This window comes from Polyodon spathula, chromosome 3 (assembly GCF_017654505.1).
Source record: "Polyodon spathula isolate WHYD16114869_AA chromosome 3, ASM1765450v1, whole genome shotgun sequence".
In the NCBI taxonomy this organism is placed as follows: domain Eukaryota; kingdom Metazoa; phylum Chordata; class Actinopteri; order Acipenseriformes; family Polyodontidae; genus Polyodon; species Polyodon spathula.
In genome coordinates, this window is record NC_054536.1 from 32,243,475 (window position 1) to 32,259,466 (window position 15,992).

The window sequence follows — 15,992 nt, forward strand, 5'->3', positions numbered from 1 at the left end:
CTGTCTAAGTCATTTTCAATGTTGCTACTGCAACATTGCTTACCAAATTTAACAAGTTTGTTTATTATATCAGAATCTAAGTCATTAATGTAGGTTAGGAAGAGCAGAGTACCTAATACTGATCCTTGTGGTACTCTACTGGCCACCTCGCTCCATTTTGAGGTTTCTCCTCTAATCAGTTCTTTCAGTTTTCTACATGTTAACCACTTACTTCCATGTGCATGCATTTCCTTGAATCCCTACTGCGTTCAGTTTTAGAATTAATCTTTTATGCGAGTCTTTGTCAAAAGCTTTCTGGAAATCTAAATAAACCATGTCATATGCTTTGCAATTATTCATTGTCGACGCTGCATCCTCAAAAAAATCAAGCAGGTTAGTTAGACACAATCTTCCTTTCTTAAAACCATGCTGACTGTCTCCCAGGATACTGTTACAATATAGGTAATTTTCCATTTTAGATCTTATTATAGTTTCCATATGTTTACATATAATATAAGTCAGGCTTATTGGTCTGCAGTTACCAGTTCGGTTTTGTCTCCCTTTTTGTGGAGTATGTTATCACGTTTTCAGTCTGTTGGTACAACCTCTGTCTCAAGACACTGTTAACTTCTTTCATTTTTTTGAGTACTATTGGGAGGATCTCATGCGGCCCAGGGGATTTGTTTATTTTAAGTGCTCCTAGTCCCTTTAACACTTCTGCCTCTGTTATGCTAAAGTTATTTAACACTAGTTATTTAATTACCGGGCATACACACATACCTAGAACTACCACAGCGGTCTTTTTATGCTAGATTAAAATGTGTATAAAAATACTGCAGCGTCACACACTACAAAACTGTTCTGTGTTAAATGTAGTCAAAACAGCATGTTTATTTTATACCAAACATAGTGCTTACCTTTAATTCCAATTTCCTCACTTGTATTTTCCCATAATTTCTTTGTAAATCAGACATTCCCCATCTTGCCTGTGGTATTTTCAGCATACAAATTTTGGTTTGTGAAAAATGTTGCGTTTTAATGTCATTGTTTGTTTTCCTTCAGGATATTGTCTGTGACACCTGGTTTTCTCATTTTATATGGAAGAAGTTGAAATCCCCTATTAGTTGGCTTCCCTTTTGCTACACACATTTCTAATGTCATTGTATAACAGATTATTTTGTTCAGTATCTGAATTTGTTAGTCTATAGCATGCCCCTATTATTATGCCCTTTGAATTTTTGTCCGTTATTGTGACCCATATTGATTCTGCGTTGTTTTTTCTTCCAGATTTAACACCTGGGCTTCAAGACTATTTTTGATGTATAGCGCAGTAGCTTCAAGTTCTAACATTTTTTTTAGACTTCTAGCATTTAGATAAATACATTTAATGGGTATCTTACCTGAGTTGTTGCCCTTGTTTTGATGCAGTTTCCCTTCTATTTTGTTGTTGATTTCTCTCCCCCCCCCCCTTCCATTCTATTTTAAATATTTCTAAACCTCCTCGAGGATCCTTTCTCCATGTAGACTGGTCCCCTTTTATTTAAGTGCCGTCCGTTCTGCCTATAACGATAGTCCTTGTTGTAGAATGTGGTCCAATGTTCAAGGAAGGAGAAGCCTTCCTGTGTGCACCACGATTTCAACCATGCCTTTAGATTATTTATTCCCAGTTGTCTGTGTGGTCCTTTGCAAGGTGCCTGCAGTTTCCCAGAAAATACCGCAGGGATCTTGGTCTGTCTGATCCAGGGTTGTTTGTACCGATGTGGGTGACTACTACCTGGTTGTCTCCTGTTTCAGTGATGTACGTGACAAAGGCTCCCGGAAAGCAGCACACTTGTTGTAAGGGGGTCCAGACTATGCACTGAACTTGCTGTGTTTCTCAGTGGCATCTCCGACAATCATGACCTCCCTTTTTTCTGCTGCCTGGCCAGCACTGTTTATGAGGTCCGTTCTCTTGATGCTGGTTTTGATCTAAATTTTGAAATGGGTCAAATTTGTTTGACGTTTTGATTTCTGGTGGTTGTGTTTGTCTACGTTTCTTTTTTCACCTGTCTCTACCTACCTGAATACAGCTGTTTTAACCCTCTTCTATCTCTCTGGCGGCTTTCTGTCTGTTAGGGGTGCAAACTTCCAGGAATTTCGGGTGTGCCAGCTCCTCAGACTCCTGTTACTCTGTCTTTTCGTGCAGCTCCATTACTAGCTTACTTACTTGTTGAAGCACGTCCTGGATCTCACAGCACTTTACAGACTTGGTTTAGCTCTTTTGGGTTTTCTCATATTTCCCACATCATTTTCCCTGGAGGCACATCCTCCCACCTTCTGCTAAGGATTTAAATCCATGACTCTTCCACATTACTTCTCCTGTTTACGTTGTCACAGCAACTGAAAAGCTATCTTAAACTACTCAAAACATTGCTTGTGAACCTGTTTAAAACTTTGGGCGTGTTGCAGCCAACCTGAGGTAAATGTGCATAGGTATATCTGTAGGGTCTTGCTATAAACTATTAATGCAAACTATTGAACCTTTCCTGAAAAAAGAACATTGAACTGTGACACATCTCTACACTAAACTTTTGGAGCACCGGAACAGACTCATCTTGGTGATATCACATAACCCAGTGGTGCACAACTTTTTTGCTGGCAGGTTGAAAACTTGACTCACTTCTGAGGGCCACATATATATATATATATTATATATATATATATATATATATATTATATATATATATATATCTATATATATATATATTGCAAAGGCATAATACCACAGTAGTGACGTCAAAATGGCATATTTGTCTAAAAGATTATACTTAACCTTTGACTCGTATTTGACTCCTCTGCACCCTGAGACCACTTTCAAACACAAAATGTCTCGTTTTCACTCACTTGATATCACCCAACATTCGTGTTTTTCAGGCACTTTTAAGAAATCTGTCTCTATGAAGATTTACAATCATCCTCCACCAACGGGAGCACCAAACAAACAATGAGACAAATAATCTTTGACTCTGATGGCAAATATGAAAAAAGCATACCCCATTGAAACACCTTTTCCTTAAAAATACATTCTTTTTTGCAGTTCGTTATCTACCAAGTTTAATTCACCATCCCTGAATTAACAAAATGAATTTAAGATTCTTTAATAGTAACTTAATTTATGTTATTATTATCCATTAAATTCACTTGCAATTTGAACATTAAAACCTGTATTAAAACCCTGTATTAAACAACTATTTTTTAAATGTTTTTACCTGATACAAATAATATGCAGCCAGTGCTGCCCATTTGTGCACACAGGTCTTTAAGATTTCAGCATCAGTGAAATAAGCTACAGGAGCAAAAAAAATTACAAATCACTGGACCCAGATAAGATGTATCCAAGGGTGCAAATAAGTAGACCACTGGCTACTATCACAAATAGTTATATAGAAACAGACAAGGTCCCTGAGGACTGGAAGCTTGCAAATATTGTGTCACTGGGTACTTTGGGACCATTACTGTTTATCATTTATATAAATGATTTGGACCAAAATACACATTGCAAAGTTGTCTCATTCACTGCTAGGAGAAACATTTTTGCCACATTTTTCAACTCACATAAAACATCTTCTACCAGTTCTGATATATGCTGCGGCAGTCATACAATCCAAACAAAGTTTGGAGCTTGAGCAGGACAGTTTTTCGCATTCTATCAACCAACACTCTTTCATAAATCCTCCATCAGTGAATGGTCGAGATCTCTTGGAAATTAATGAAGCTATCTCGTAGCTTACATCTGTGGCACTTTTTGTTTCTGTCCTTGCTTTTTGGAAAACATCTTGCTGGGCAGACAACAAATTAACATATATTTAATCATCTGTCTTTCACAAAGCAGTATTTTTTAGTCCAATTTGCATTGAATTTGCAATTGCCCATTATCAATTTTTTGCTTCTTTATTCCAGCCATATCTCCAACATTCAAATATCATTGCATATTTTGTTAGTAACTCAACAAGGTCAGTATGCCGCTGGCACAAATTCTATGCTTTGATTGGTTTGCCTGTTATTTTTGTACAGATGTACACCCTGAAGAACCAATACACGTTTTCAAAACTATGAATATAAAAATCCAACATCAGGCATGAACACTAGTGTTAAAACCAATCACATATATTATATATATATATCTATATATATATATATTATATATATATATATATATAGATCTATATATAGTTATATATATTGTATTATATATATCGGAAAATAGGTCCTTGTGCCTTCACTGTCACCATTTCTTTCATTTTGTAAAGATTCTGTGTGAAAATGTTTGTTTACTGCACCAAGGTGTCTTACAGCACAGCAGTAACATTGCAAAACATTTGCATTGAGGGCTATCTTCTTACATGGTCCAATACCAGAAATACACTAGTAGGACCTTATTTTAAAGCTCCGATTCTCCTCTTTCTCCTCGGGTCTTTTACACTAGATGGACCCTATAGAGTTAAACCAAAATGTGTATGTTGTGTTAAAAAAAAACAACAACAGCGAATCTTTGAATTTGAATTTTAAACCAAGGACTAAGAATACCTTAAGCAAGATATCTACTTACTAAGCCACATAGTAGTGTTTAGCTAGTCAGCTGATATTAATACTGCCTGTATACAGCATTTAGTTGTATACACATTGACAGACGCAAATATTCATATTGAGATATGCCCCCTGTACATATGGTACTTTATTTGAATGCAAACAGCAGATTCTATGTTCACCTGATGACTGACGTATTTCAAATGACGCTCATCCTGTTTGTAGTAGCTGACTAGACTTTGTCAAGTTGGGTCTTAATGGATGCCAATAATTCAGCATCAACAACATGACTAGGTAACCCTCTGTAACCCATTCATACCCTCACCACTCTCTTTGTCTTCCAACCTCTGTTCTAAGTTTCCACTTAATTTCCATCTGTGTTTCTGGTCCTGGTTTCTGTGCTGCACTTAAAGTATTGGTTTGGGTTAACTTTGTCAATTCCTTTGAAGAACTGTAAAGACTTAAATCAAGTCCTCCACTAACTCTTCTTTGTTCTAGGCTTATAAATTTAAAAAGATATTTATATTTTTTAGAAATGAAGAACCTAACAATCAGCAATGGTAAGTAATGCAATGTGTTGTAAACCCCATATCATATTTATTAACTAATTAAGAAATTCTAATTACAAAATCATTTCAATGTTATGCATTGACATATTTCCCATCTCCTCCCCATATTTTAAGTCTGAGCTTTTTCACCACTCAATTTATTTGATCATCAAAAGCAAAGAAGAGTTAAGCCATTTTGTTTGAAATGGTAATACAAAAATGCATTGGGGAACCGCTACAAAATGCTTTTCGTTCTGATGGCAACATATGAAACAGGATTCATTAAGGAGAGGTGAATAAAGACCTCTGCATGGAAATGAGATTTGGATTAATAGGATAAAAGGAACAGAGACACGTCATATGTTTACTATAACGTTAAGTATCATTGCAGAAAAAGTGTATTTGTGAAACCTGACTATGAAGTGACTCTGCTACTTTCTTCCGCTGATGTATTTGTAGGAGTGGAGGATTTACTTAACTTATGCCGAGACCCTTCATATAACAAAGAAATGCAAAATAACTACTTGCCTGAAATTTTATTTAAGAAGTAAAATCTAGTGTTGAGAGATATGTATTTAAATGTGGTCTTAAACAAAGAAAGGGTCTATCTCTCGACAAAGAATCCCTTACGGAAGGTCCAGCATGGCTAAAAGAATGAACACCCAGAGTAATCCGCTTAGCCACTGGGAGTGTCATCAGACCAACATCTGAGGACCCAGGAGGTCAAAAGATCAGACATGTAGTTTGAAATTGGTTTATGAAGGGTTGTGCCTCTCTACAAGCATCCATTCTAACTAGGCTTGCAACTATTCGATTTTTTATTTTTTTGGCAAATCGACGATTAACACTGATGTTTATTTTTGAAGGAATTTAGTTTTTTTTCAGTCTTTATTTTTCAATTCAAGCTTTTTGTATTCCGTTGCGAAACCCCTGTATTAGTCAACATGCAACAAAGCCATGGTTACCAACATTCTAATTGAAATAACGTTTGGTCACAGCGGAGCTGTACCTTGTATAGATAACGATTCTAAAAATTTAAAAATCGTCTCAAATAAATCTCAGAAAATGCAGCCTATAAAAGTGTATTACACAGACTATTATAGCATAAATTTACTTGCAAGTCTGAGCTTCCTCCCTCTCCTGCTTCAGCACAGCTGGACGGCACGGCAGATGGGCCCGTTTCATCCTGCCATGGAGTACCGTGCTGGTACTCCATTAGAGAAGATGTTGATGTGCTTGTTGTGAAACAGAATCTTCAATTCACTGAGCTGCTTTACTTTACACTTGTCCTGCACCTCTCAAAACATGCTGAGACCTTTCAACGGCAGTGGTGGTAATGGGTACCGAAAGTGCATGCAGAGCTACCGAACTCAGCAAAGGAAATGACTGCACTTCACTCTTCCAATAATCCATTGGAGATAGCAACTTGTTTCCTGGAACTCCTCGGGCCATGTGTACTTTTAAAAATTCTGGCCAGGCGCTCGCATTTCACATTTCCCCCAATTTGCACTTTTTTAAGTGTCCAGAACTTTGCACACTTCAAACAAACTGCTCTCATATAGACCTTCAGGAATATTGGCTGCTCTTGTTGCTTGAAATCTGTTCTTAAATGCAACACAGAAACCTTTCAGCTGTTTTTTTAATTTCAGTATGCTTCTTTGATGAGAGTTTTCAGGTCGACCTCTCTCTGACTTGGCAAAATCTGCTGCAGCTGGCAAGTCACAAATAATTATATCATTAATGCAGTGGATTAATGAATCTGCACCCTCCATCTTCATCTGGAGGGAATGGATTGTCTATCTTTGCCCCATAAAGTGCACCTTGATGTACATCAATCGCTGGCATTCATCTTCAGTAAGGATCTGCCCTAGTTTTTCCACTTTCTCTGACGCATCCACTGGTACTTCATTAAGAAACTGTACTACAATCACCCAGTTCTCTGTAATGTACTGTACTGCAAAAAACTGTGAAAACCAACAGAAAGGCACAAGCATCCTTCTATTGTACTTTGAGACAACTTCTGAGCTCTATCTTTCATAGAGACGGGAAAGACAGTAAGTATAAAAACTAAACAATTTTTTTTTTAATAAGAAAATAAAAAATAGTGAGTGACTGACTTTATTTTATAAATTATTTATGTAGTATTTTTTTTAAATGATATTAATACAACTCAGAATATTTGTTTCATGTTTATTTTTTTGTTTCAGTTTCATTCTCATTTTTAAACATTTTCTAGTTTCTATTGTTTATGTTTATTTTTTTTATTTTTTCGTTTTAGTATATATGTGGTCAGTGAATGCTGTATGGAAATGAAGGTGTAGCTAACTCAGGTCACGTTCACGTTCTATTGGCTCCCACATCTGACTCGAAATCATACACATCAAATCATATTGCAGCAGGACTGAGGAAACAATACGCTTCTCCAACATGACTGGATAAGACATATGTCAATAAACCGAGATCTGATCATGTGAACACAGTCCCTGCCAGGCAGTGCAATGCACAAGAGAGAGAGAGAGAGAGAGAGAAAAAAAACATACGAGCATGAGAGCGAATGCCCTAGAGCTGTAAATAGTTTTCCATGATAAATAGCGGGACTTTCTTCCAATGCCTCGAGACGCAGGACATTTGTGAGTAAATCCGGACTGTCCTGACCATATTGGCACTGTTGGCCTGTATATAATATTGAATTGGGAATGTATATGTAAGTATGAAGTATATAGTAAACATGAATATGGAAAGTGATACAGTATTTGCCTTTCATGATATTTCGACCTACTGTCTCAATCTTTCCAATTTCCCCAAGTATCAATGTAGACAGCAATAGAATTTTGTCAATGATAACAAATAGCAGCTTCAGCGCAATTAAGCCATTGCTCAGGAATTGATGCCATTATCCAAAAATGTAGCAACTCTTCCAAGTCCAGTATATAAATAAATGCTTCAAAATATGGAAAGGCGGCTCATTTCAATGAATGTCTACTGAAGACTGATGTGACCTCCGCTCAGAAACTAAAAATTTGAAAAATGCATCATATCAGAGTTAATATATTGATGGCGAAAGAACTGGAGCAAGTCATCTCAGGTTCAGAACTGATGAACAGTCTAAATATTGTAGGAGGAATCAACGTCATGGTCTTCAAAGGGCCTGTGACTCAGCTGCATTTACAATGGCTAACTCCTACAGTGTTCCATATAGCCAACACTCGCACAGCACAGTGCAGCCCCTTTCTGTAGTCTAAACCTACACCATGTTAATGCAAAGATGAAACAAAATAGAATCTTCATGTTTCTGAATACTGTTACTTCAGCACAGTGGTTATGACCACTGAATAAATGCAATTTAAACAAACTATCATAATTAAAAGGTATTTAAAATGTGCACTAATGACAAAAATAAAAAACTAAAACAAAAATTACTGATTAACAAGTAAAATCCTTAGTGACATGGATGTTTCTCAGCACTTCAGGATGGGGTATGTCACAATGTCAGCAATTACGCAAATTAGCAAAGTTCACACAGATTGATTTGCAGTGATAATGAGCTCCCAAAAAAACTAAGTGAGGGAAGTGTTTTTTCATGCGTGGAGTTTTGTGGGAGGTTATTGGCGAGATGAGACATAGCAATAAAAGGAGTTATCCAGACCATCGGTTTTATATATTTCAGTGCCAGCAATAATGAATGCATCAAAAATGACAAAAAAGTGTCAGTTTTTAAAATAAACATAAAAAACATATTAGCTAAAGCTTTGTGAATTGAATCCAGATGAAGGTACTTCAAATTACTAACATTTGATGACACTATAAAGAGAGGTTCAAGAATATAGACTTCAGTCTGCCATTTCGTGTACAAGTTATTATTTTAATTTTTATTGACATTTCTTTTTGAAGATAGTATAAAAGGTATATGTGTGCTGGCATTTGTGTGCCACAGTCTCAAAAGAGTCTCTTTTCTTCAAATCATCATTCGCATAAGTAAATAGCTTTGAGAATGTTGCCCTTTTTTTGCATTTCTCAGGTCAGTTGTCACATAATAACACTGCAGAAATAACTGTTTCATTGAAAAATAAAAATCCAGATTAATGTGTCCAATAGATAAGAGACTGGGTGTAGGGACACAATAAAAAGAGCTGCTATTTTTGAGTATTTAGTTCAGAAGAAAATTAGTGCCAGCTTCCTCCAGGAGACACACAGATGATTATAATCAGACAGACTGGGTCAGTGAGTGGGAGGGGACAGCCTTTCTCAGCCATGGCTCTAATTTTAGTGCATGAGTAGCCATTTTATTATCCAAATATTTTAGTCCAGATTCTTTCAAAGTAACAGAAGTAATTGAAGGACATTTATTAACGGTTTATCATTTTATCAATGCTTTATTTATTATCAGTCTGAGGACTGTTCTGAGGACAGTCCCCAGCCAACATAGGATAGGACAGCTCAGAGCCCCACAGGGAGTAGGAGTCTGGGGATGGAGGGGGCCCTGCCATATCTGCACCCAGGTAGCAGAGTATCATGTCCGCAATGTCTATGAAGGAAGCTGGGTGGTGTTGCCTTTCCCAGGCCTCCCATAGCTCCCCATCTCTGGCCCACAGCATATTTACCATCATTGCGATGGTCTCATTGGGCTCCTCCCTCATGGATGCTGGAGCTGGCCCCTGCTTCTTTGCCTTCTTCCAGGAACTGCCGCCACTCCTCTTCTTTCTCCTTGGAACCAGCAGTTCCACCTCCTGCCATGGAGGGGGCTGGTCAGGTGCTATGTGCCCGACCTCACCAACAACAAAGCACCAAGTTCAAATCCACTCCTCTGCAGACTCCACTCACCCCAGTAAAGAGGGGGTCCTTGTAGGGGCACACGTCTGGGAGGTACCCATACTCCAGGCGGGCGAGGCACCATGGAGCTACTCCTTCCTTCAATTCCCTCTGGCAGTTATGCCACGGTTCCATTTCTTTCTCCCGTCCCATTTCCTCCTCCCCCCCCCCCAAGAAAAACACCACAAAACTCCTTTTAAACAAAAAAATCTGTGTCCCCACATTACTGTTTCTGGCCTGCGTAGTGAAGGTGCTGTTTCCCACTTCTTTGACACCATTTGTCACGGATTGTTCATGTGGTGGCGTTAGATCAGGAACTGAATGACAGAGTTGTGCTGAACAAAACAAACAGCACGTTGGCTAAAATAAATAGACAGACAAAACAGACATTGGATGAACCCCAAACAAGTATTGTGCTGGTCCTTCCAGCACAAGTAGCAATTCTTATTTTTAGTTTTTATTTCTCCGCTCTCTCTCTCCCCCATTCTCCACTGCGAACACACCAACCCCCAAGTGAGTGATTCATATATATATATATATATATATATATATATATATATATATATATATATATATATATATATGTGTGTGCCAGGATTCAATTACTAATTTGTGCACTCCCCGCGCTCACATACTATTACATATTTTATCTGCACATGAAGTGATTGTGCAATCCTCATACCTAAATACAAATATACAGTTTACTTCACTCGTGCTACATAGCCCACATTATACCCCATGCACCAGTATATATACACCAAGAACAACACACCACATACAACATAAAACACCAAATCAGCACAAGGGTGGGGCACCCTGCCACAATCCTATGTGCCTCTGCAACAGTACAGCGTTGAATGTGATGTAGCATTCACATCTTGATTTTGTGCAGTCTGTCTTCACACAGCGTCAACATCAGGATTTATAATTTCCCAAATAGTGCCATCCTTCCCAGTCTCCTGAATGCCTGTTCGTGCTGATGATGCAGCTGGAGTCGCTGTCCTTGGTACTGCTTCATCCCTACGTGTTGCTATAACTGTTTAAATAACATACCTCTAATTGTTATTTTCATTGTTAACATTCTTACAACGTTTTACACTTAGAACTTTAAAGTCTGTTTCAAAGCTCTTTTCAAAATGTACAATCTAGTACACTGATGGTATAAGGATTATAGCCCTCACTGTCAAACAGGTAACACGGCAATGACAATCCATGATGTGGTATGGAACAGAAAGCCAGACCACTTGTTATGTTTTCTTTGTTTGTTTGTTTTTTGTTTTGTTTTTTAATCACTTTTCACACAGTAATTTAAAGGACAGCTCTCAAACCCCAATGCACTAGAGCGGACATTTTGAAAAGAGCTTTGAAACAGACTTTAAAGTTATAAGTGTAAAAAGTTGTCAGGATGTTAACATCCTTCCTTCAGTTGTAACAAGATGCCCAGTCCCTGCTGATGAGAGGCATCCTCACAGCATGATGCTGCCACCACCATACTTCACTGTAGGGATGGTGTGTCTTGAGGCATGGGCAGTGTTAGGTTTGCGCCACACATAGTGCTTTGAGTTTTTGCCAAACTCTATCTTGGACTCATCTGACCACAAAACCTTTTCCCACATCACAGCTTGGTCACTGTCATGCTTTCTGGCAAACTCCAGACGTGCTTTCAGATGGTACTTTTTGAGTAACGTTTTCTTTCTTGCCACCCTCCCATACAGGCCAGTGTTATGCAGAGCTCTTGATATAGCTGACTGGTGCACCATTACTCCACTCTCAGCGACTGAACTCTGCAGCTCCTTCAAAGTGATTGTTGGCCTCTCTGTGGCTTCTCTCACAAGTTGAGAGCTGAGTTTTGAGGGACGGCCTTTTCTTGGCAGTGCCTGGGTGGTGTGATGCAGCATCCACTTCCTGATTATTGATCCAACTGTGCTCATTGGGATATCCAAACACTTAGATATTATTTTGTACCCTTTCCCTAATCTATGCATTTGTATTACTTTATCTCTAACTTCTGTAGAATGCTCTTTGGTCTTCATTTTCCTTCAGATTTACAGCCTTACCAATGATCCTTCAACATTGGGGTTTTTATCCAGAAAATGTGACAGCAACTTTAATGGTTCATAGGTGGAGGCCAATGGTAAGGTAATTGTGTCCTCGTTAGGGCAATTTCTTTCATCAGTGCAAACTGGGAGCTTCCACAGCACAGGGGTTGAATACTTATGCAAGCAAGATATTTCAGTTTTTTATTTTTCTTAAAAATATTTCCCAACATAAAACCAATGTCACCTTACAATAATTGATTCTGAGTTTCAGTGTTTCAAAATGAAATATCGAACAGAACAAAATTTCAATGTGCCATTAGTAATTCAGTAATATGAGAGAATTGGTCAGGGGTCTGAATACTTTTGCAAGCCACTGTATATGTTCCGACTGCTGTGTTTCAGGTATCCAGCATGTTGAGCTAATGAGCTCTTGTGTTGCAAAATGACATTCCAGTGTGGTAGAAACCCAGTTACCAAACTGTTACCAAACCCGCTGCAGAGGATCTACAATGGAGGCCAAACAGATTTCAGGAAGTTTCAAAATCAGACAATGTTCCTTATTTAGCCAAGCAGACTATTGTGTGTTGGAAAAGTTTTGACACAACACATACAAGTAATTGTGGTTACTAGCATTGCAACACTTTTTATGTGTGGCAGGTATGCATTTAGTGCATGAGGCTCACACAGTTGACCATCTATGATGGCTGCGCATGCAATAAGCCCTCCTTGTCTGGTTAAAAAAAATTATACATATATATTCTACAACAAGTTTACTGCACTGTGTTTACTTTTCTTATTAAACAGCTGCAGAAGGGCTTTTGTACATTTTTTAAAAACCTTTTCTTTCATATGCCTTCAATTTTGTACACTGCAGCTTTATATATACGTATTTCAAATTTCAAGCTTCTTGGACCACAACATATTGTTACATAATCCTAAGCAACGTTAAAACAATATTTACTTGAAAAGTAAGACATGTTGAAAAGAGTTTACTTTCTGTATACTATGTAGGACTGACATTAATGGTAGGACGTGGGAGCAAGAATGATGATGTTTGTGGTAAGCACGAGAGATCATAAAAACACTAAAAAGCCAGTGATGCTCAGGAAACCAGCGCTTCAATAACATCTTGGAAAATAGAATTGGGAAAGGATCGGTCTTTTGCTTAAAACACAAACATGTACCACAGGTTATCATTTAAGAGCAGAGATGAGTCATTTATTTTTTTTCAACCGGATAAATAAAATATGTATAGCAAAAAATATATATATTTTAATACTCAAACGTGTTATTGGATTTACATTCACGACATCGCACAAGTAAGCTTCCAATGATTATTATACATGTGGAGTTTGTAAAACAAACAAAAAGATTTCTTCACTACCTAAGAAAAATGGAATACTGTTACATCTTGTTTAAGCAAAACTACATTGATAATAAGTAGGCTATTCTGCTGCAGTCGCGGATCTGTGCTTGTTTTATTTGAGACATTGCTCGTGTTCTTATAGCTCAGATTTCCGTAGTTGTGCACAGTGCTGCACAGAATCTCGGAGTTGCACAGTAGACGTCACTCAACACCCACAGAAGTATGTGCAGATTCTGCATAGCCCAGCGAAGCTTTGAAATGTTATTGTGGGAGGCTGGCTGCGGCTCTGAACCAAAGAGAAGAGTCAAAGATCACGAGTGGCCTGCTAATCGTAATGCAAATAACCATTAAAACTATTGCTGCCACCTTGTTACCAGAGACAAACAACATTTTATCATTATACATTGAAGCTGTGAACAACGTGTCAATGCGATATTAAATAAATAAATAATTTAAACAAACATAATGTACTAAATTCATGATAAGTGATGTATAATTTTAAAATAAAGTTAATGTTAATCTGTTACATTAAACTGACTGTTGATAATCCAGACAAATGTAAATATAGCACGTTGAAGATGTGTGCTCTGCTGCAAGGTTTGGAGAAGGCGTTTCTCTAAAAGCTACGTGTGACATCAGAAAGACAGCAGCCAAGAGCAGCTGGCACAGCCAGCTCTGGGTAACAGAACACAGCAATTGAAACATGTATTCTGTGTCATTGACAGTTTTCTTCAAAACCATTATCAAAATACAGTATCAGTTCACAAAAAGATCTTCCTCAGACACTTTGTTAAGGCTGCAAGTACCAGCACTTGATTTAGAAGAAGCATGTTTGCAGTTGAAAAATGCATTAACCATTGTATAACCGAATTACGATAATTACAGTTTATAATAAAATGAATGGTATTAATACCGTAATGTACCTAAACCATGGTAAACTGAAAAACCGGTATAGCGTCCAATCCCTACTGCAGACAATCCAATAAGTATTAACTAGTGTAAAGCTTCCCCATTTTATGACAGAAAATAGAACTAAAAAGAAAAAAATATGTCTTAAACAATCTGATTATTTTCATTTTTGCAACCCTAATTGATTTCTTTAACATGATTGAGGATTAAGGGAGAATGAGTCCTATACATTCTGTCATGATCCAGACCAGGATTTAAGATATTAATAAGCAAAGCATTGTGGCAGTATACTAAGGATCACCATCATGCACAGGTGAGTAAACAGTGCAATTAAGAGCCTCCCTATGGGATAATTGTGAGCCCATACATACAAACATACACCATTAGTTTATGTTACACAATATTTATATAGAGATGGTTTATCATATAGAGATGGTTTATCAACCATTATTTATCAACTGGACTTTCATAAATGCAATATGCATTGTATTTCTTGTTCATGTTTGAGGTCACTGTTTGTATGCACAGTATGTGTGACTCAAACAGCTCCTGTATGAGTGTATGAGTTGTTTTTATTCCTGACGTATGAATTCACATGGATGTACAATACAGTAAAACAAGAAGGGAGCCAGGATTATCCACTCCTTGTGTACAGTATGGAAGCCCTGAAGCCAAAGCTCTCAAAAGAGCTTCCTGGCTCGCCTTGCTTTCTTTCACATTTCCCAGCTCCATCTTTGATACACTTGAAATCCTGTGAAGTGGCCTAGAGACAGCATCTCCCACACAAGACGTGACTGGATCTAGCAGCCATGAACCATCTCCCTGCTTCCAGCTTGCATGGGAAAAGCACAGCAGAGGCAATTTAACTAATGAATGAATAATAAAAGATTTATTGCACATTACCTGCCTGTGGGGTTACAGCGTTGTGTGTCTAGCAATCAGCTCAGCTGCAGCAGCTTAAGGGACACAGCAGCCAAACAGCATCATGTGACCTATCCCACCTGCTATCCTTTGTGTGCATGTGATGCCACAGTCAACAGTGTGGAACTCTGGGAAATGTAGTCTAACATTCTGTAGAAATTGTTGCAAGCTAGCAGCCATGCTTAAGGAAGAATTTTAAATCAGAGTACTAGGCAAATAACATCAGTGGGAGTGAGCTTTATCCACACAATTGAGATTTGAAATGAATTTATCAGGTGGAGAAACAGTTCCATTCACCTATACAATTAGATTGATTTTGTTTGAGTAAAATAAAACTGCATTTGATGAATATTCTTTTAGGTTATACAGCAGTTTTTTAAGCAGTAGCCTAGAGATGCAAGGAATACCCTCATCCTAGAACACACCTACTAATGCATTCCCATCATGACACAGAAATATATCTACTTTAAAACATGGTCTCAGAAGTATATGAAATAACTACAATATGTTTTGTTTTATTTTAAAACAGCTGTTCTGAACTGAGCTATGACAGCATCCCTTATGCATGCTCTATGCTGGTACATATGCTGGGCAGAGATACAAACTAAAAGGAAGAAACTGCACACAGGATGAAACAGATGTCCCCATTGTTCCCTGAATTACTGGTGCGAGCAACTCAAATATAGGTACTTGTCACAAAGACGGCCGGAGTGGGTGACGTCAGATCAGAGCCAGGAAATAAATAACAAGAGAGGTGGTGTTTGGTGAAGCTGAGTGAATGGTCTCGCTCAGCATTTAATGAATGAACAGACAGACAGAAAATAAACGGTTGCAACAAAAACAGGACACGGCACA

At 37.9% G+C, this 15,992-nt stretch overlaps 1 protein-coding gene across 2 annotated transcripts in view; it reads right to left on the bottom strand.

Moving 5' to 3' along the window:
- tsnare1 (T-SNARE Domain Containing 1) overlaps positions 1-15,198 on the bottom strand; it is a 274,777-nt gene extending 259,579 nt beyond the window's left edge. For both annotated transcript variants that reach the window (XM_041245057.1, XM_041245056.1), the window contains exon 1: positions 15,120-15,198. The gene's annotated coding sequence lies outside the window, so the exon portion shown is untranslated. The remainder of the gene's footprint in view (positions 1-15,119) is intronic.
- Positions 15,199-15,992: the final 794 nt, after the last annotated feature.